The 19,830-nt window shown below is 40.3% G+C and overlaps 1 protein-coding gene across 6 annotated transcripts in view; it reads right to left on the reverse strand.

Moving 5' to 3' along the window:
• The window catches only part of MCF2L2 (MCF.2 cell line derived transforming sequence-like 2), a 237,329-nt gene that overhangs the window by 213,103 nt on the left and 4,396 nt on the right, over positions 1-19,830 (reverse strand). The gene's annotated exons all lie outside the window — the stretch shown is intronic.

The raw sequence follows: 19,830 nt of genomic DNA on the forward strand, positions 1-19,830 counted from the left end.
GTACTAAAGAAAGGGGGGGAGAAGACTGAGTGGCATCTCTTAGCCTGGTCTGGGAAGGGGAAGGAATTTTCATGCTCCCTCTGCCTACAATATTATTATCCTCATTTAACTATTTGCCAAGGAACCTCAAAAAATGAACTAGTTATTGTTTCTACAGCAGTTAAACATCAGGTTAGATTAAGGTACAAACCAAATAGCCTTGTACGCTGATGCAAAACAGGTATCACCTATTGTTTTGGCATGCAGCCAGGTTAATGTGATATTCTAATATTGATCAATCAGAAAGTAATATTTGGGAAGCTCCTCCCAGAGCCTTGGTTTCCACTTCTCAGCTTTGGTGTAAAGGTTGCAGGAGACGATGCATATGGTGATATACATAGTAGGTGCTAAGTAAACGCTAGTCACATTCATCACTCTGGAAAGACCTTGCCTATATTTGCTTTCTGAAAGTCTCCTAAGGGGTGGGGCAAGTGCCGCTCAAACCCCAAGACGCTTTTCAGTGAATTCTACCACTTTTTCTGGAGAAAAGGACTTTCCACTGTGAATTCACTACAAATTCAAAGACCCCTGTATCACTGCTACAGGTGTTGCCTCTTACAACCTGCCTGTATACAATGATGACACTGTAGTTATATTTTACGAAAAAAGAAGGGCCTTCTCCGTTAGATACACAAAGTAAAGTCCCTAACAGTAAAAAGATACGAAGTCTGAGATCTGCTTAAAAATATTCCAGAATCCCCTTCTGCCAAAAACATACAGGGAGCAGGAAATAGCGGGCGGGGGTTGGGGGAGATGAAACCAGATTGACAAAAATGCGGATAATTGTTGAAACTGGTTGATGGGCCCTTGGCAGTTCATTATAAAATTCTTTCGCATATGTTTCAAATTTTCCATAATAAAATTTAAATTACAAATGGACAAGAAAATAGAAAGCTTAAGCAGAAACAGGAGTTACGTAACTGAAGAGTTTTTCAGAACACAATCTCCCAGTGGTCTGGGAAAGTGGCATACTCAAAAATACTCCTGAGGGAGTCTATTTAAGGGACAATGACTCCAAAGAAAAACCAATATCATAAGATACAATTTATTGTTATTGTACCTCAATATTTGAGATGTGCTTTAAAGTAAACATTTTAAATTAAAGAGGTAAGATCTGAAAGAAACAACAGAAGTGAGTTAAGCTAACCATCCCCCCACCCCCCGGTCCCATCTTATTTTTTAAATGAAGAAACGGAGAGATTGTGACCTTGCCTGTGGTCACACAATAATTTAAGTGTGGAGCCTGGGTCAGCCCTGGATCACTTGACTCTAAGAGGGCAAATGTGATGGAGTTTCTAGACCCTTGGCCTTGAGGAGCATTGGCTTCTACCACCCGAGACGTTGACTAGTGTCTCTCATCTTGGGAATCTGTGGAGGATTGTCCAGCCTTCCAACAGAGACATTTTCACCTGCCTCCTGTGGTTACCAAAGGAACAGGACTAAAATCTACCATTTGTTTTTCCAAGAATAGAAATGAGCTGGTTTGCCTTTGGCCCAGATTTTGCTGAGACAGCCTGGCCCCCAGCCAGGGAGTGACATGGTTATCCTTGAAGACTTCCCAGTGAAGGAACCTCATGACCCAACCTGGCCAGCTGCAACAGAGCATGAGGGTTTCTCAGACTCAGTACTGACCCAGTGCATGGAGATGACCTCAGACACACCCAGCTTTTAGTGATGCCTGACACCTGTGGGCCATGCGCAGTTCAGCCTCAGTTATGCTCTGTACCAGAGGAAACACACAGACCAGCCCTTGCTGCTGGCAGGCCCTGCTACCCACTCCCGTAGAGATGGGGTGGGAAGGGAGTGTAGGAGCTCTCTGATCTAAAGGAACACCTCCCCCTGCAGTGGAAAGGAAGCTGCCTCAGCCCTACATGCCAAGAGCTGTTTCTGCCAAATTCTAGCTGGGCAACCACAGCAAGAACATGCTGAGCCTTAGTATCCACACGTGTAAAATGGCTTTTCCTTCTCCAGGAACAGTTGGGCATGGCCAGTGATGACCCACTGAGGTGGTGGTACCTGCTGCACCCTGCAGGCCCCTCTGTCCTGTATGGAGGCTTCCTGCTTCCTGCTTGCTATTTTTGATGCATGTAGATTAGGGAGAAACTTGTCTCTCTGTAACCCACACAAGGCAAAGTGAAGTAGTATTTGAATTTCAACACAATTTCTATCCTAAGCAAAGTTACAGATAGATCTGGGGAAAACTTGTCTCTTTTCTATCTCTGTGATTATATGTTACCCTGGACCCACAGTGCTAAAACTGCAGGAAGTATCTATCCACAAAGGTCTCCTAGGTGATGGAGTACAGCCCAGCACATCCCATTGGAATTCAGTTGTAGGCAGCAAGAAACACCTCTGTGTTGTCCACCCCCCAAACCCCACACCCCCATCTGAGAGAAATGTGGGCTCTGGGGCAGGACCCTTCCTACTAATTGCATCCTCCTCCTCAGGGCAGAGGGCAGGAAACTGGCTGATAAAAGCTGATGCAGTCTAACTGTTGCAACTAGTAAGGAATATACGGCAGTGAAACCCTTAGCCTCTGCTTTTGCTGTTCTGAAATTTCAGTCACACTGGGATTTAAAAGACTCAAGTATGGTCTGAGGGAAAAGGAACCAAAATACTAAATAAATAAATAAACAAACTACTTAATTAATAAGTTAAGGCGTAAAAGTATGATCTGACCCAAGAGGGAAGGCAGACCCAAGTTTGACAGATCCTGCTGCATTACTATTGAATACTTTGCCCAGGGAATCTGGTGGGCCGAAAGGATGGAAGGGTCGGTTGTTAGCTGAACTAGGAATGGGACCAGGATCTCCACTCAGCCACTGCTCGTGACACTAATGAGAGCACCAGCTGTGAGCCAGCCCTAAGAAGACACTTTACAGATAACTTGTTTAATTAGTTAGACAATGTAAAGGAAGGCACCCTAGCACTAAAATGAAACTCCTCCAGCCCAGCCTGCCCTCCCACTCCCACAACTAGAACAGATGTGACTGCTGAGAAAACACGTGTGGACCAGAGGCTCTGAGGAATCAGTTGCTGGGGTGGTTCAAAAAGCACCCTGGGGTCATGCTGTGTTTCACTTCTCTTTCTTACTGGACAGGTTAGAAAGAACACAAACCCATTTTACTTCTTCTACTGCCTCCTGTGCTACAGGGATGCTTAACCTGAACCAGAAGACTTAGTATTGAAGTTTGTCCATAAATTAACATTGAGTAAGAGGCACTTGAAAAGCAGATGGAAGAATTTTTTAAGGAGAAATTTAGAAGATTTTAAAAACCAAGAACACTAAAAAATGTCCAACTGGGCTTCCCTGGTGGTGCAGTGGATAGGAGTCTGCCTGCCGGTGCGAGGGGACACGGGTTCGATCCCTGGTCCGGGAGGATCCCACATGCCGCAGAGCAACTAAGCCCGTGAACCACAACTACTGAGCCTGCGCTCTAGAGCCCAGGAGCCACAACTACTGAGCCCGTGTGCCTAGAGCCTGAGCTCCACAAGAGAGGCCATCATGATGAGAAGTCCGTGCACCGCAGCAAAGAGTGGCCCCCACTCACCGCAACTAGAGGAAGCCCGCGTGCAGCAATGGACACACAATGCAGCCAAAAATAAATATAAATAAATATATAATCTTGTCTTTAAAAAAAAAGTCCAACTTCCTTGTAGTCAAATAATGTAATTAAAACAGCAATAGAATTTCTCATTTCATCCATAAAATAATACACAATGCTGGGGTTCTGTTCGAAAACTAGTACTTCTGCATAGCCTTGGGGAGTAAAGCTGGTAGTGTCCTTTCAGAAAGTAGTTTCACAATATTTTACCCAGTGATTATTGTGTAGATTACATACTAAACCCCCTATATACATCATCTTATTTAATCCTCAAAACAACTCTAACAGCAATATGGAACTAGATTTGCAATAGCTGGTCCAAGGTCAAGCAGAACCAGAATTTGAACCCAGCTCATTCTAAACTCCAAAGCCCAACATGGTAACCATTACAATACAGAGCTTCAATACATAGTCATCAAAATCTTCATAACCTTTTACCCATTCGTCCTATATCTGGAAATGTATCCTGAGAAAATAACAAAATAAAAACTTTATACATAAAAATGTGGACTGGAATATTATTTATAAGAGTGAAAAAATGGAAGCAATCATGGTATAATTATGAATACCATGTCACAGAAAAAGATTTAAGATGCAATTTCAAGAACATAAAAATCACATGTATGGTGAGATTGAAGCCAGGTTCAGAAAGAAAGAGGAAAGCAGGTGGAGTGTGTGTGCACATGGGTACAGGCATATGAGAAAGGAATACAAGAAATAGTTGTTTTAGGGCTTCCCTGATGGCGCAGTGGTTGAGAGTCCGCCTGCCGATGCAAGGGACGCGGGTTCGTGCCCCGGTCTGGGAAGATCCCACATGCCGCGGAGCGGCTGGGCCCGTGAGCCATGGCCATTGAGCCTGCGCGTCCAGAGCCTGTGCTCCACACGGGGGAGGCCACAGCGGTGAGAGGCCCGCATATAGCAAAAAAAAAAAAAAAAAAAGAAATAGTTGTTTTAGAGTGATGGAATCCTATTTGGTTACTCCCTTTAGTTTACATAGAGAAAAGTATGCTCTGGTAGTGTTTATTTTTTATGCTAATAGGACTTTATTGAAGTATAATTTACATGCAGTACAATGCACAAATATTAAATGTACACGTTGATGAATTTTGACAAACACATAACTAATGTAACCACTAAACAGATCAAGATATGAAACATTTCCATCACCCCAGGAAGTTTCCTTGTGACCCCTGCCCAGGCCCTGTAACCCTCCCTCCGATAAACACATGTGTTAAAGACCACACGGGTGCCTCTGTCCTCATGACCCAGAACTCAGGGCTGGCAGAACACACTGTACCCTGAACAGCTACTCTCTTAACACTATTGGGGCTCCAGGGAAAGACTTCTCCACATCTCTTGGTCTATATCCTCAAAAGAAAAGGCGCACTGCATCCAAATGCTATGATGGCTTGTGGGCTGTGCCACTGCTGGTATCAGGGACAGACGCTGCTTCAGAGTGCTGGGAGGATTTGAGCAGCGGAAGTGCTTAAGTAAGAGAAAAACAAAGCAATTAACTTGTCAAATTCTTCCTCTCACATGGCATGAATGATGTAGATTCTTTTTTTTAATTTATTTTTTACATCTTTATTGGATTATAATTACTTTACAATGTTGTGTTAGTTTCTGCTGCACAACAAAGTGAATCAGCTATATGTATACCTATACCCCCTCCCTCTTGAGCCTCCCTGCCACCCTCCCCATGTAGATTCTTATATAATGAAATATGTCCAGTACTACTGAGCATCAACATTCTCACTTTTTTCTTCCAATTCATGATGCAAATATATTCAAATTTTGAACTCCTTGAACACAATTACATTTTACTTAGATCACATTTACTTTAGATCACTGCTCTCAATGGAGCTCAAATTATGTGAAAATCTCAATTATAACAACATAGTGCATTTGCTGACATGATTAGAAAACAAATTTTATGGGTTAACTAATGCCTTATGGGTTACGGATATCTTTTATTACTCATCCAAATTTCAGTGGCCCATCAACACAACACTCAGATGCATGCAAAAATTCAATGTATTCATCTTTGCTATTTTCTGATTTTTAGTCATATAAAAACCATACCTTTATATACTTTAAATCTTGTTCTTATGGGGGTGTGTTTATCAAGTTAAAAGAATAGTACTTTTTATTTAAATGCCACATATGGGCCTCTATTTGTACTCTTGGCCCAGGCTCTGCAAATACCTGTTTAAAATTGCTTTGAGAAGTGATATTATTAGGCATAAGGATTTCCGTTTTTGAATGCTTATCCAAATCCCTTTTCTTTCTTTTTATTACAAAAAAAATGTTTAAGCTTATTAATTTCTGTTGACATCTCACATGTGCCCTTGCGTGAGACAAGCAAGGCACCAAGGTGGAAGTTTTTATGCAAAGGGTCTCCTTAGCAACAATAGCTGGAGATGACATTCTCCTGCAGTCCTTCATAACTCCAGGAGAGGCAAACCAGCTCTGCCGCCTGGGGCATATTGAATAAAAAGCAATCAAAGCCCTGCAAGAAATTAAGAAACTCTGTGAAAATACCTAATCCCTCCCTCTGTTAAGGCTCTCAAATTTTAGCACTAGGTTTCAAAGTGACCCCACCTGCATTTTAATCAATACTGCCCCAGAGCAGTGCTCTCAAATTACAATGATAAATCACCTGTGCTTTAAAATGCAGATTCTGATTTAGTAGGCCTGGGGTGGAGCCAGAGATTCTGCATTTCTAAAAAACTCTCTTGATGCTGCTAATTCAACTGAGAAGCAAGCACAAGTTGAAGTTCCAAGACTTTAGACCATTCTTGTTCCTTTCCCATTGCTTACGAAAATGCAGTTCAGGGAAAAAAAAAAAACTTTTTATTTAAGTTGTTCCCTAGTGCTTCTCCTATCATTCAATAAAAATAATCATCTATATGTATGCAAAGTATATTTGAAACTGAGGCCTAGCTGGTGTAAACTTTTGGCCTACATTTCCTGCTGTGTTGATTTTAGGATCAGCACCCTGGGAAACAAGCCAACCCTACCTTTAGCACTTGTTTTACCTCTCCTTCCAGCACCCCCAAGCCCTACCCCAGTGCTCAGTGTGGGCCCCTTAATGCAGCGGTCCCCAACCTTTTTGGCACCAGGGACCGGTTTTGTGGAGCGGGGGTGGGGGGGGGTGTTGTGTGTGTGGGTGATGGTTCGGGCGGTAAGGTGAGCGATGGAGATCAGCAGATAAAGCTTTGCTTGCTTGCCTGCCGCTCACCTCCTGCTCTGCGGCCCAGTTCCTAACAGGCCTCGGACCGGTCCTGGTCCACAGCCCAGGGGTTGGGGACCCATGCCTTAATGCCTATCCTCTCATTCTAGGACCACTCCCAGCCCGGCATTCAGTCAAGTCAGAAGCAGTGTCTTTGGTAAAACAACAAAATATGGTCTAATGTGATGAGATGAGAAGACTAGTTATGACTAATGCTCATTCGACATGGCATTCTTCCAAAAGTTTCTGCACATACATTTCTTTCTAAAGCTCTTAGAGGAAAAAATATCTTAACAAAGGAATCAAAGTGGTAGGATCGTAGACATTTTAGCAATACGATGGATACACAATTTTATTTTTGTTTAAGAAAAAGCCCTGGAGGCTCTGGCTAAACATTCCTGCCTTCCTCTCTCAGTGTATTCATTCATTCAGGTACTATGGAAGCAGAATGAAAGAAACTGGACTTGCATCCCAGCTCTGCCACTAACCAGCCCCTCCACCTTCAGGTTCTCCCTCTGTAAAATGGGAGTGGATAATAATTAATAATGTCTCCTCCTAGAGGACTGTTGTGAGGATTAATACTACCATTTATTGAGCACTTTCTACCTACTGGGCACTGTGCTACATGCTGATAAAATAAAAATCATATTGTAAGGCAAGATAAGAAAAATTTAAACATAAAAATTTTCTCTTCCCTTTGGCCTCCTCCCTCCTTTCTAGTGTGCATTACGCATTAACCAGACCTCTCCAATAGCAGAAATACCTGCTCAACCATAAAGATCAATTTTTCTTCTTCTGGTGCCAGCCATATAACTCCTTAGAAGATAACATTCCTTTCTCAATCCCGTAAGAGGTCATGATGACCCACCACTCACCTTGTCCGTGCAGACATCTTCGGTGAACTTTATGTAAAATGCCAATATATCATTTCCCTTAAAGATAGCAATTGGTGCAGAACAGACTAGTCAGACCACCTGCAGAGATACTGGGCTGCACCTAATGGAAGTTCTTAGCTTAAATATTTATTAATGACCTTATTAATATTACTAGCTATATTACTTGTATTCTGCCTATTTTATAAGATTGTTTCTTGCATGACCAAATGTGTGACTAGGTGACTTGAAACGACTGACCAAATATATAGTTCTATAAGATCAATGTTTATACTAGTGTAACTCTAGATATGGGAAGAAGCAATAAGAGGGAACCATAACAGACTAGTAAGACAGCGGGTCCAGAGGATTCTGGCTATTGTTAGGAGGGCCTAGTCCAGTAATGGTGCATTGAGTGGCCTATCCAAAAATTCCACGCCTGATCTAAGAATGAGCATTCTTAGTGTCGTGGGACAAATTGGTCACGAAATGCCTCCCAAACTTTGGTTGAAATTAAGACTGAAAGGGAAAGGACTGTAAAATAAAGAATATTGTCCACCATCCAGTTCTGCAAGAATCAAGTCATTAGCCACTGCTGTCACTGACCAACAATACACTCTGAAAGGAATTCAAGGCGAAGATCAGGATGAGGAACTTTGTGCTCTGGGAAAACCGACAGAACTGGCCCTCAGCTAGTGAAATATTTCCAGAAGAAAATTTTATGAATCTGGTCCTTTCATCTTCCCATAATTAGAAAAGCACTAAAACCATTAACATTAAAACCATTAACTCAGAGATCTGTTCCTTCTACCAAGATGAGTGCTTGACTGCATGTACCCCTTGATCAAAATCACGTATGCACTAGCCTTGCCCCCTCCTTAGCTCTTCAGAGCAGTTCTCAGAGCTCTCTGAGAGACTGTCTCCTGGGTTATAATCCCCAGGTTGGTATGAATAAAAATTTCCATTTCTTTCTTAGATAGACTATTAATTCTTTCATTGACAATGCTTTACATACATTATCTAATTTAATTAAAATAACGTATGAAAGCAATTTGTATATAATAGATTCAACAGAAGCCAATTAAATTTATCATCCAGTTCTTTGAGCCATGATCTCAAGGATGCCGCAATAGATTTTTCTTGAACACCCGCATTACTGCCACCCACTGGTGATTTGCTTTGAAATGCTGCTCATAAATTCCCCACTGATGTCATGTGACCTCCTTCTCTTTCCCTATGAACTAAGTTTGATAGAACTTGTTATGAGGTTGGAAGAACTCAGTAGCAGAAGGGAGATCAGAATTAGACTGAAATATAAATAGTGATGTAGTGTATGATAAAAGTGGCATTTCCCATGGGGCCAGAGGGAGATTACAGATTCCCTCACTATCTGATAGTAGAGTATTCCTAGGAAACCTTTTGTAAGCCGAAAGGGCATAAAGCAAAGAAGCAATTACCTCAGTACACATCTTGCTAATAGATGCACGAAATAAGTCAAGATAAAGCATAGATGCTCACTGACACAATTCAAAGCTATGGCAGCTTGATGCAGAGATGCTGAGTCTCGTTCCAGGGGAAGGAGCTTGGTGGTACCACTCTGCGTGTGCACTGCCTCTATAATGGCTCACTACTAAACAAATGTTGAACACTTTTTGCTTTTCTCCTATAAGTGAAAATCTTCTTTGGAGTTCTTTTGGTTAGCAAAAACAGGTACTAACGTAGGTCTTTCATAAAAACAAAATGGCCAAAGCAAACTTTCGAAAAGCAGGGTTTACCTGTACTCAGCAAATAGTGCTGGGTAACAAATAGAACTTGGCCATAACGGGACATCAAGTATAGTGATTAAGAGCCTGACCTCTGGTGTCACAATGCCTGAGTTCAAACCCTGGCTCTGCCACTTACAGCAGAATAATCTCAAGCAAGTCAATGAACTTCCCTGTGCCTCAGTTTTCCTGATTTGAAAATGAGGGAAATTATAATACATCCACCTAGTATGGTTGTTGTAAGAACTGAGTTAATGTTAGAAAACTTAAGAAAAATTCCCAGTATATAGTAGGTGCATGTACAGGTATTTTATTATTGTCAACAATGTTAAGTTGTATCCAAATTTCACTTCTTGCATCAAAATAAACTCCAGCCACATTAAATAATGAAATGACAGAATTACTAAAAGAAAATATGGGAGAACATTTTTATAATCCTGGAATTGGAACAGCCTTTCGAAGTATGACAAATCCCAATAAGAGTGATAGATTTACTAATTTGAAAACTACTTTGGCAAGGTAAACACACCTTTAACAAACTCAAAAGAAATGTAACCAACTGGAATATTTACAGCACATGTGGCTGATAAAAGGCTTATCTCCCTAGAATATAGAGAGCTCTTACAAAATTCACAAGAAATAGGTAAAGTGGGCTGGATGGTCCCCCTGCCTTCAAAAAGAAAAAAAAGAAAAACATACAGCCATGTCCTAATCCCCAACACCTGTGAACATTATCTTATGGAAAAAAGGGTCTTTGAAGACGTGATTAAGACTCTTGAGAGGAAGAGCCTATTCTGAATTATCCCAGTGAGCCCTGAATGCAATCATATAAGAGAGAGGAAAACAGGGGAGACCTTATGAAGATGGAGGCAGATATTGGAAGGATGCAGCCACAAACCAATAAACACCTGGAGCCATCAGAGGCTGGAAGAGATCAGAAACTCAATTTCCCCTAGAGCCTCTAGAGGAGGGGGGCAGGTACCTTGGTTTTGGATTTCTGGCCTCTAGAACTATGAGAAAATAAATCTCTGTTTTTTAAGCCATCCAATTTGTGGAGATTTGTTACAGCGACCATAGGAAACATAACGTCAGCCACAGACTGAGAACAGACAATTCACAGAAGAAATACAGCCGGTGAATATATATATAAAATGTTTAACCTCACTAATAAATTAATGTAAATTAAAACAGAATGAGTGCTTTTCTTCCTGATAGACTGGCAATTTCTTTAAAGATAAATAACACAGCATTGTTAAGACTGTAGGCAAATTCTCTATAGGTAAAGGTATAAATAGGTACTTTTTAAAAAGTTGATCAATTTGGAAATATCTGTCAAAATGTTAAATATGCAGTCTTCTGGCCAAGAAATTCCATGTCTAGGAATTTAACCTATGGAAACAGTAACACAAGGGCAAGATAAGTGAGTACTAAGATGTTTATTACAGTATTGTTCCTCTAGGGCAAATGTCCATTAATAGCGGATTGGTTAAATAAAAGATGGAATAGCTATACAACAGAATACTAGGGAGCCATTAAATATAGTCAGACAGATCTATATGTACTGACCAGAAAAAGGTTCAAAATGTATTAAGTTTAAAAAAAATAAAGCAAGATACAGAATAGAATGTTATCATTTATGTTAAGTTTATATATATATATATATATATATATATATATGTATGTATGGAGGGCCTTATATATTTGAATGTATTTGCGATGAGATATTGAGGCAGAGATGGCTAGCTGCCCACTCAAAATTCACAGTTCCTCTTGCATACAGTAGCACTATCATTTGAAGGTGGCTGCCAGCCAGAAACTCCATCTCCCACTCACCAGCCCTACCTCCAGTTACTGCCATGTAGCTAGTGAATGCCAATGGGAGATGAGCAAAAATGATGAGTTGGGGTATTTCAGAAATAGGTGGGTCTTCACCACTGTGTCTTTTCCCTCCTGCAGGTGACAACTGCAAGGTGACAACTCTGAGCCAGAGGATGACAGACCCACAAGATAGAAGCAGGCAGGGTCCCTGAAACAGTCTGAGGGAAAATGGCCAACCGACCAGGGCCATTGTATTGGAGTGTATTTATCCAGTGAAATTTAGGGGTTGTTACAGCAGTTGGTGTTACCCTAACTTACAGGCGTGCATTCATTTTCTAATATTTTAAGTACATTTTATTCTCCTTTTAAAAAGAAAAAATGGGGGAGATAGTCAGTGAAAAAAAAACCCAACTTCTGACTCTCCCTGAACCCCCAACAATTAAATAGTATATGAGTCTTGATTAGCACATACTTTAATCAGTGTGCCATCTCTTGAGTTTCATTCCCTTAGCCCCATGAAATCAGTATTATACCAAGAAGTCGACTGATAGCATTCCATGAATGTAAGATTGCGGTAATGTCAGAAAGGCCATTTAGGTACTCATAAAACTTGCATTAAGAGACTCAAACTTTTGTTGTTGTATCACGTCACAGAATAAAGTGACTGACAGCCAGAGTACGTAGGCAAACATTTCACAACCTTTTATAGTGGGAAAAAAAGAAAAGCAACAATAGTATATGTAATGCTATAAGTTTAGGATTCAGAAATCTTCATATTCATCTTTCCTATTACTTCCTCTCCTCACGATCAACAAGACTGTAACCTCTTATGATCTAACTTTAGTAAAATTAGGGCAATCATTTACACCTGCATTCAAACTCTGTAAGGATTTGTGTGCATGCTCAGGTGAGCACCTACGTGTTTTAAGAATGGAAAGCAAAATCTGATTAACAAGCTGTTCTTTCTTAAGTAGCAAATACATAGTAGCCCTTGCATGAATCGTGTCTCAACCAGAAAGTATACTGGAACAATGAAGAATTTGTTTTAAAAGCATACTTCTCCATTCAATAATTCCCCTCCCTTGAAGAAATAGGTTCTAAGTATAGATAAAGAGTAATGAGAGAGACAAAGACATTTGCTTTAATCACCTTTCCTAGTCTGTGATCTAAGGGGAATAAATGTATTATAAACATTTTCAAGGAAAAAAAAAAAGGCCAGGGGTTGGGGAGGAATATATCATGCATGAAAGAAGCAGTCTTAGAAACAAGCAGCTGCTTCAGCTCTTAGAGCATCTGTCTTTTTTTTTTTTTTTTTTTTGTGGTACGCGGGCCTCTCACTGCTGTGGCCTCTCCCGTTGCAGAGCACAGGCTCCGGACGCGCAGGCTCAGCGTCCATGGCTCACGGGTCTAGCCGCTCCGCGGCATGTGGGATCCTCCCAGATCGGGGCACGAACCCGTGCCCCCTGCATCGTCAGGCGGACTCTCAACCACTGCGCCACGAGGGAAGCCCCGAGCATCTGTCTTATTGTCTTCCAAATACATGTAAGGCATACTTAAAATGCTGTTCCTTCTCACCCAGCCCACTGAAGAGAAGTGGTTTTCTTTTTTATTCCTAAACCACCAGTCTGTTATCAGCTGATGTGTCTAACATGAAGTCTCAGCATTTCAGATTTAATGCTTTTCTTCAGACTTAACATTTTTCTTCAGGAATATGAATTTCATAATCTGGATTCTCATTTTCATTTTATAAAAGCAATTATATTGGTTATTTTTAAAAAATAAAAACATACAACTAAATAAAAATAAGAAAAGTAAAACTCCTTACCATTCCTTCACCCCAAATTAAATAGTTATCTTACAGGTGTATAATAGTCAGTATATATATATGTATGTATAGACATATATGCTTTTAAAATGGGTTCATACTTACACATTCTATCCTATAACCTGATTTTTTCAAAATATTTGTTTATCTCTTTTTAATACGAATTTTCAATAAATGACCACCTACAATATTGTTAATAGCTGATTAATGCTTTAAATTTTAAAAGTCCTTTTAAACTCCTTAACAAACTTGAGACAGTATTGCAAAGTAATTTTTTCAATGTAAAATTGGTTAGTTAAACCATTATTCCTCTGAGAATGAGGATGAATAACAAAACATACATAAGAGAAAGGCATCATTGCTCTCACAGTACCTTTTTTTGCCATATATTCTAGCCTGATGCAACTTCCTAGGAAATGGTGGTAAGCCCTCATCTCTGCCTCTGTGATCCGCACGAAGGTGCAAGGTAAGTATCTAGGGTCTTGCTGCCCACACCTCGTACACCAGGAGGCCATTGGATTCCGGGAATGGTGCCACTGCTCTCTCCTCGTTCCTCTCTCAGCACTGCACCTACATAAATATGTTTAATCCTTTCTCCTGGCTAATCTCTCTGAAGTTCACTCAAGGGCATGTCATTGCTGAGAGTTTATCCTTTGGATTAATGAGTGTTCACAGGATTACAGGCCCAAAAGATTACCAGATCTCCTCACTGGGAAACTGGGGAATGAGGAAGTCAGATAGAGAGGGAAATCCTAAAGTTGATGAGAATCAGAATGTTTTTTCTTTTTCAGAGGAATCACATCATAAGATATACATCAGGGCTTCCCTGGTGGCGCAGTGGTTGAGAGTCTGCCTGCCGATGCAGGGGACACGGGTTCGTGCCCCGGTCCGGGAAGATCCCACATGCCGCAGAGCGGCTGGGACCGTGAGCCATGGCCGCTGGGCCTGCGCGTCCAGAGCCTGTGCTCCGCAACGGGAGAGGCCGCAACAGTGAGAGGCCCGTGTACCGCAAAAAAAAAAAAAAAAAAAAAAGATATACATCAGGCCACTGCATATTTAAAATAAGATAATAGACAAGGATAAAAATTTTAAACGATGCTCTTCAGAAAATGTATTCCAGGCCACAATTCTAACCCCTCTCCAGGTTGCCAAGGAATAAAATCTAGAGAATTAACAATGCAACCAATAGAAGTCACTACCTAAACAAGCAACATACATTGGCAGAGCAAATGGCAACATTTCAGATCCTGAGATGGGATGTAGAGTATCTCTTGAACTACTTCTAAAGATCAGGTGCAAGTACAATGTCAGGATTCTAAATGAAGGATGTTCTTTGCCTGTTGTAATCTGACCAAGACCCCACTTAAGTACCACTTGAGTTCACCTTTCAGAACTGTGCCATGCAGAGTGCTATATTCAGAAAGAGGCTGCTTTTTCATAATGCATTTTATCTTGGTTCTTCATGCTTAATGTTTTTGCTTATTGATGTTCTGCTCCAAGATTTAAAGGAAGGGCACAATGCAAACTATCCAATAAGTAAGTATACAATAAGTAACTTATCCAATAAGTTCTGTATACAAGCTTCTAATTTTTATTTGTATGATTCAAGCTAACATTTCAGAGTAAGGCTTGCCGTTGGCCAAGGAGAAAACTGGAAAACTTTTTTCACCAAAAAAAAAAAAAAATTAACTGTTTACTTTTAAGGAGAGGGTAAAATTTATACATTTTAAAATACTCATGAAGTATACATTTTAATGAGTTCTGGCAAATGGATACATCCATGTAACCCATACCCTTTTCAAGATATAGAACATGTCCATCTATAGAAAGTACATTCATGTCCCTTCACAGAGAACCTTTGTTCCTAATCCCGGGGCAACCACTGTTATGATTTTTCAGTAGAGACTAGTTTTATCTGTTCAAAAGCCTCATATAATGCAGTCATACAGTATACACTCTTTTGTGTCTAGCTTCTTTCCCTCAGGATGCTTTTCAGATTCATCCATGTTGTGTGCACCAGTAGTTCATTCATTTTTATTGCTGGGTTGTATCCCATCATCTGGATAGTCAGTTTGTCCACTCTCCTGCTGATAGACATTCAGATTTTTTTTTTTCCCCAGTTTGGGCTGTTAAGAATAAAATTGCTACGAACATTTATGTACAGGGTCTTTGTGTGGACATGTATTTGCATTTCTCTTGGATAAATACCTAGGAGTGGTATTGCTGAGTCAAAGCAGAGGTGTATATTTAACTTGTAAGAAACTGCCAAACCTTTTCCAAATTGGTTATATCAAAAGGTTTTAAGATTAGAGGCTGCTCTCTTTAGCAATCCTCAGAGCCAGTTCTTTATTAGTGTTAACTGCATGTGAAGTACTTTAAGAAAATACCTAAATTAAGAAGAAGAAATATTAATTTAAATTTAGATTCTAAAACTTAAGAAAGCTCTTTTTCTTCCCTACCGTTAAGTATTGAGAATATGTTGACTCTGACCAAATGCAAAGTCTGAAAGTCTAATACAGGGCAGCAAATAAAGCAGTTTTCAAACAACAGTTTATTACATAGAGCCAAACTTCCTCCCAAATGGTTGTACCAGTTTGGATTCCCATCAGCATTATAGAAATGATTCCCCATATGGAGGCTCTTTTTCATACTAAACATTAACTTCTTCAGCCTTTCAGTCAGAAGCAAACAGCCATGAATGCTTAGCTGGCATCACAGCATCTAGGAACATTAAAACTATCCTTGCTAACCACATCCATCCACAATGGCAGTGTGCATGCAACTACACACACCCAGTGATGACCCTAATTACACACCTCAGAGATACTGAGGGTTTGGTTACAGACCACTGCAATAAAGTGAATATTCAATAAAGCTAGTCACATGAATTTTTTAGTTTCCTCGTGCATATAAAAGTTATGTTTACACTATACTGTAGCCTATTAACTGTGCAATAGCATTATATCTAAAAAAATGTACATGCTTTAAAAAATCATGCTAACATTTTAACCATTATCTGAGCCTTCAGTGAGTCATAATCTTTCTCAAAAGTAACAAAGATCACTGATCACAGATCAGCATAACAAATATAATATAATGAAAAAGTTTGAAATATTGTGAGAATTACCAAAATGGGACACAGAGACATGAAGCGAGCAAATGTTGCTGGAAAAAATGGCACCAATAGACTTGCTCGACACAGGGTTGCCACAAACCTTCAATTTGTAAAAAAAAAATACAAATATCTGTGAAGTGCAATAAAGCTAACTGCAATAAAATGAAGTATGCCTGTATATCTTTTTGCAGCTTACAGAACTCTAGGGAGAAGCAGACTGTAAAATCTTAGAAACTTTATACATTTGGATCTATTATATAAACAAACTATACAGCTCTTATAATTCCTACATTCCATGCACTGACCTTTATCATTTGACCAAGATCAAGTATCTACTAAAGGACTGTATTTTCTTTATGTTTAACAACAGATTCTGAAATAACTGGGTACTGTACTAGGTAACTCTCCTTAGAAAAGAGCTGATTATTTCAGGAGTAATGGCAATGGGAGATGAATGTTTCCCCCGTCTTCTCCCTAAGAAACTACAATTACAGGTATTAAAAAAATAAAAATTTTAAAAAGCTTTTCTTAGCACTTCTAGGTGGCAGAGTAGGAGGACTACTCCTACTCTGTAGGAGCTCACCTCCCCTCACTAACACATCAAAAATACATCTACATATGGAGCAATTCTCACTGAAAACACACTGGAGACTGGCAGACTCTTATACAACCAGAGCTGTAAGAAAGACCCACATGGAGCAGGGTAGAAGGGAAAAGAAGACATCAGGTTGTGACTGCACCCCTGGGAGGGAACACAAGAAAGGAAGGGGGATTACATGGGCTTGGAGATCTGCTCTGGGGACTGAGTGGTTTGAACCACTTAATGGACATCCCAGCCCTGGGATCTGACATAGGGAAGACATGTCCCCTTAGCTGGTATGAAAACTCCTGGGAACAAGGTGGGAGGAAGCAGACTGAAATTGCCCAGGATTCTGGCTGGTTTCCTATGACTGCCCCAATGACCACACCAGCCCAAGCTGGCCACTCTTGCTCTGTGGTGCAGCTCCACACTAGGCAAGAGCTGCCCCAGCTGATGGGAGAGTACAGTTGTGGGGGATGGGAGCCAGCTCAGACCGGCCACAGCATCCGAATGGGGCAAGGGAAGCTATTACTGGTGCTCGTGGAGAAGGCAGATCCAGAGCAGTCTGAACTCTGACTGATGTGGCAGGACCACCCTAGCACACACCCCGGCCAGCACCAGGTGCCCACGCTGGCCCCTCTTGTTCTAGCACTGCTCCCCTCTGGGGCAGAGTTACCAATGCTGGGGGGGAGAAGGAAAGCACACACTTACAGAAAACAGAACCAGCTCAGACCTAACCCTCAGGGCTTCTGCTCCAGCAATTTGGGATCAGATCCCACACACAATAGGGTGGTGAGGGTCACTGAGCAGAGGGGAAGTCCTGCCTCACACCTGGCTCTGGCTTCAGCCTCTCTATCTCCAGCCCCACCACCTACCAAGGTGCTAGCTACCAGCACACCCTGAGGAAAGATGTGACTTGGGCCCATGTCAGATCCAGCTCTCCCACCAAAGCCACTGGGCACATGCAGTGCCCAGTGTAAGGATGCTCCCACACAAGGACACCCCTTCAAGACCAGGATAGATAACTGTTTCACCTAATTTCATAAAGACAGAAAAAGTTAAGCAGAATAAGAAGACAGAGGAATTTGTTTCAAATGAACAAACAAGGAAAAAACCCTGAAAAAACAACTAATGAAACATAGATAATTTACCAGATAAACAGTTCAAAGCATTATAATAAGAATGCTAATTGAACTAGGGAAAATAAATGAACACAGTGGGACTATTAACAAGGAACTAGAAATAAAAAAAGAACCAGTCAGAACTGAAGAATACAATAACTGAAATGAAAAACACACTAGAAGGAATTATCAGCAGACTAGGTGATACACAAGAACACATAAGTAATCAGGATAGAATAATGAAAATCACCCAATCAGAACAACAAAAATAAAAAAAATTTTTTAAATAAGAATAGATTAAGGGACCTCTGGAACAACATCAAGCATAACAATATTTGCATTATAGAAGTCCCAGAAGGAGGAGAGAGAGAAAGGAGTCAAAAATGTATTTCCCAAACCTGAGGAAGGAAACAGATATCCAGGTACAAGAAGCAAAGAGTCCCAAACAAGATGAACCCAAGGAGACCTAGACCAAGACATACTGTAATTAAAATGGCAGAAGTTAAAGACAGAATTCTAAAGGCAGCAAGAGAAAAACAAAGTCACATATAACAGAATCCCCATAAGACTATCAGCTGATTTTTCTGCAGAAATTCTGCAGTCCAGAAGGGAGTAGCATGACATATTTAAAAATGCTGAAAGGGAAAAACCTACAACCTAGGATACTCTACCCAGCAAGATTATCATTCATAATTGAAGGAGAGATAAAGAACTTCTCAGATAAGCAAAAATTAAGAGTTGGTCATACTAAACTGATACTAAAAGAAATGTTAAAGGGTTTTCTCTAAGTGGAAAAGAAAAGGCTACAACAAGAAGTATGAATCTATAGAAAAGGAAAAATCCCACTAGTAAAGGCAAATATACAGTGAAGGCTATGTATCAACCACTTAAATAAGTTGGTACAAATATTAGAAGACAAAAAAATTGTAAAAATATAACTATAATATATGGTAAAGGGATAAACATGAACATATAAAATATGACATCAAAAACACAAAACATGAGGGGAACAAAAAAATGTAGATCTTTTAGAATGTGTTTGCACTTAATGACTAACACTTTAAAATATATATATATATATAGTTATAGGTCAACATATATAAACTCCATGGTAACCTCAAATACAAATTCTACAATAGATACACAAAAACTAAAAAGAAAGAAGCACATGCACACCACTAAATAAAATCATCAAACCACAAGGGGTGAAAATAAAAGGAGAAGAAAAAGAACAGAGAAGAACTACAACAACAAAACAAGTAGCAAAATGGCAATAAGTACATACCTATCAATAGTCACTTTCAATGTCAATGGACTAAATGCTCCAGTCAAAAGACATAGGGTAGCTAACTGGATTAAAAAACATGGCATCTTCTGCTGCTTACAGTAGATTCACTTCAGAGCTAAAAACACACACAGACTGAAAGTGAGAGGATTTTAAAAGATATTTCATACAAATGGAAACAACAAGATAGCTGGGCTATCAATACTCATATTAGACAAAATAAGACTTTAAAACAAAGTCTAGGGCTTCCCTAGTGGCACAGTGGTTAAGAATCTGTCTGCCAATGCAGGGGACACGGGTTCAAGTCCTGACCCGGGAAGATCCCACATGCCACAGAGCAACTAAGCCCATGCGCCACAACTACTGAGCCTGAGCTCCAGAGCCCATGAGCCACAACTCCTGAAGCCTGGGCACCTAGAGCCCATGCTCTGCAACAAGAAAAGCCACCACAATGAGAAGCCCGCACATCACAACAAAGAGTAGCCCCCACTCACCGCAACTAGAGGAAGCTCACGCACAGCAACAAAGACCCAATGCAGCCAAAAATAAATAAATAAATAATTAATTAATTTTAA

Source organism: Pseudorca crassidens, chromosome 5 (assembly GCF_039906515.1).
Source record: "Pseudorca crassidens isolate mPseCra1 chromosome 5, mPseCra1.hap1, whole genome shotgun sequence".
NCBI classification, from domain to species: domain Eukaryota; kingdom Metazoa; phylum Chordata; class Mammalia; order Artiodactyla; family Delphinidae; genus Pseudorca; species Pseudorca crassidens.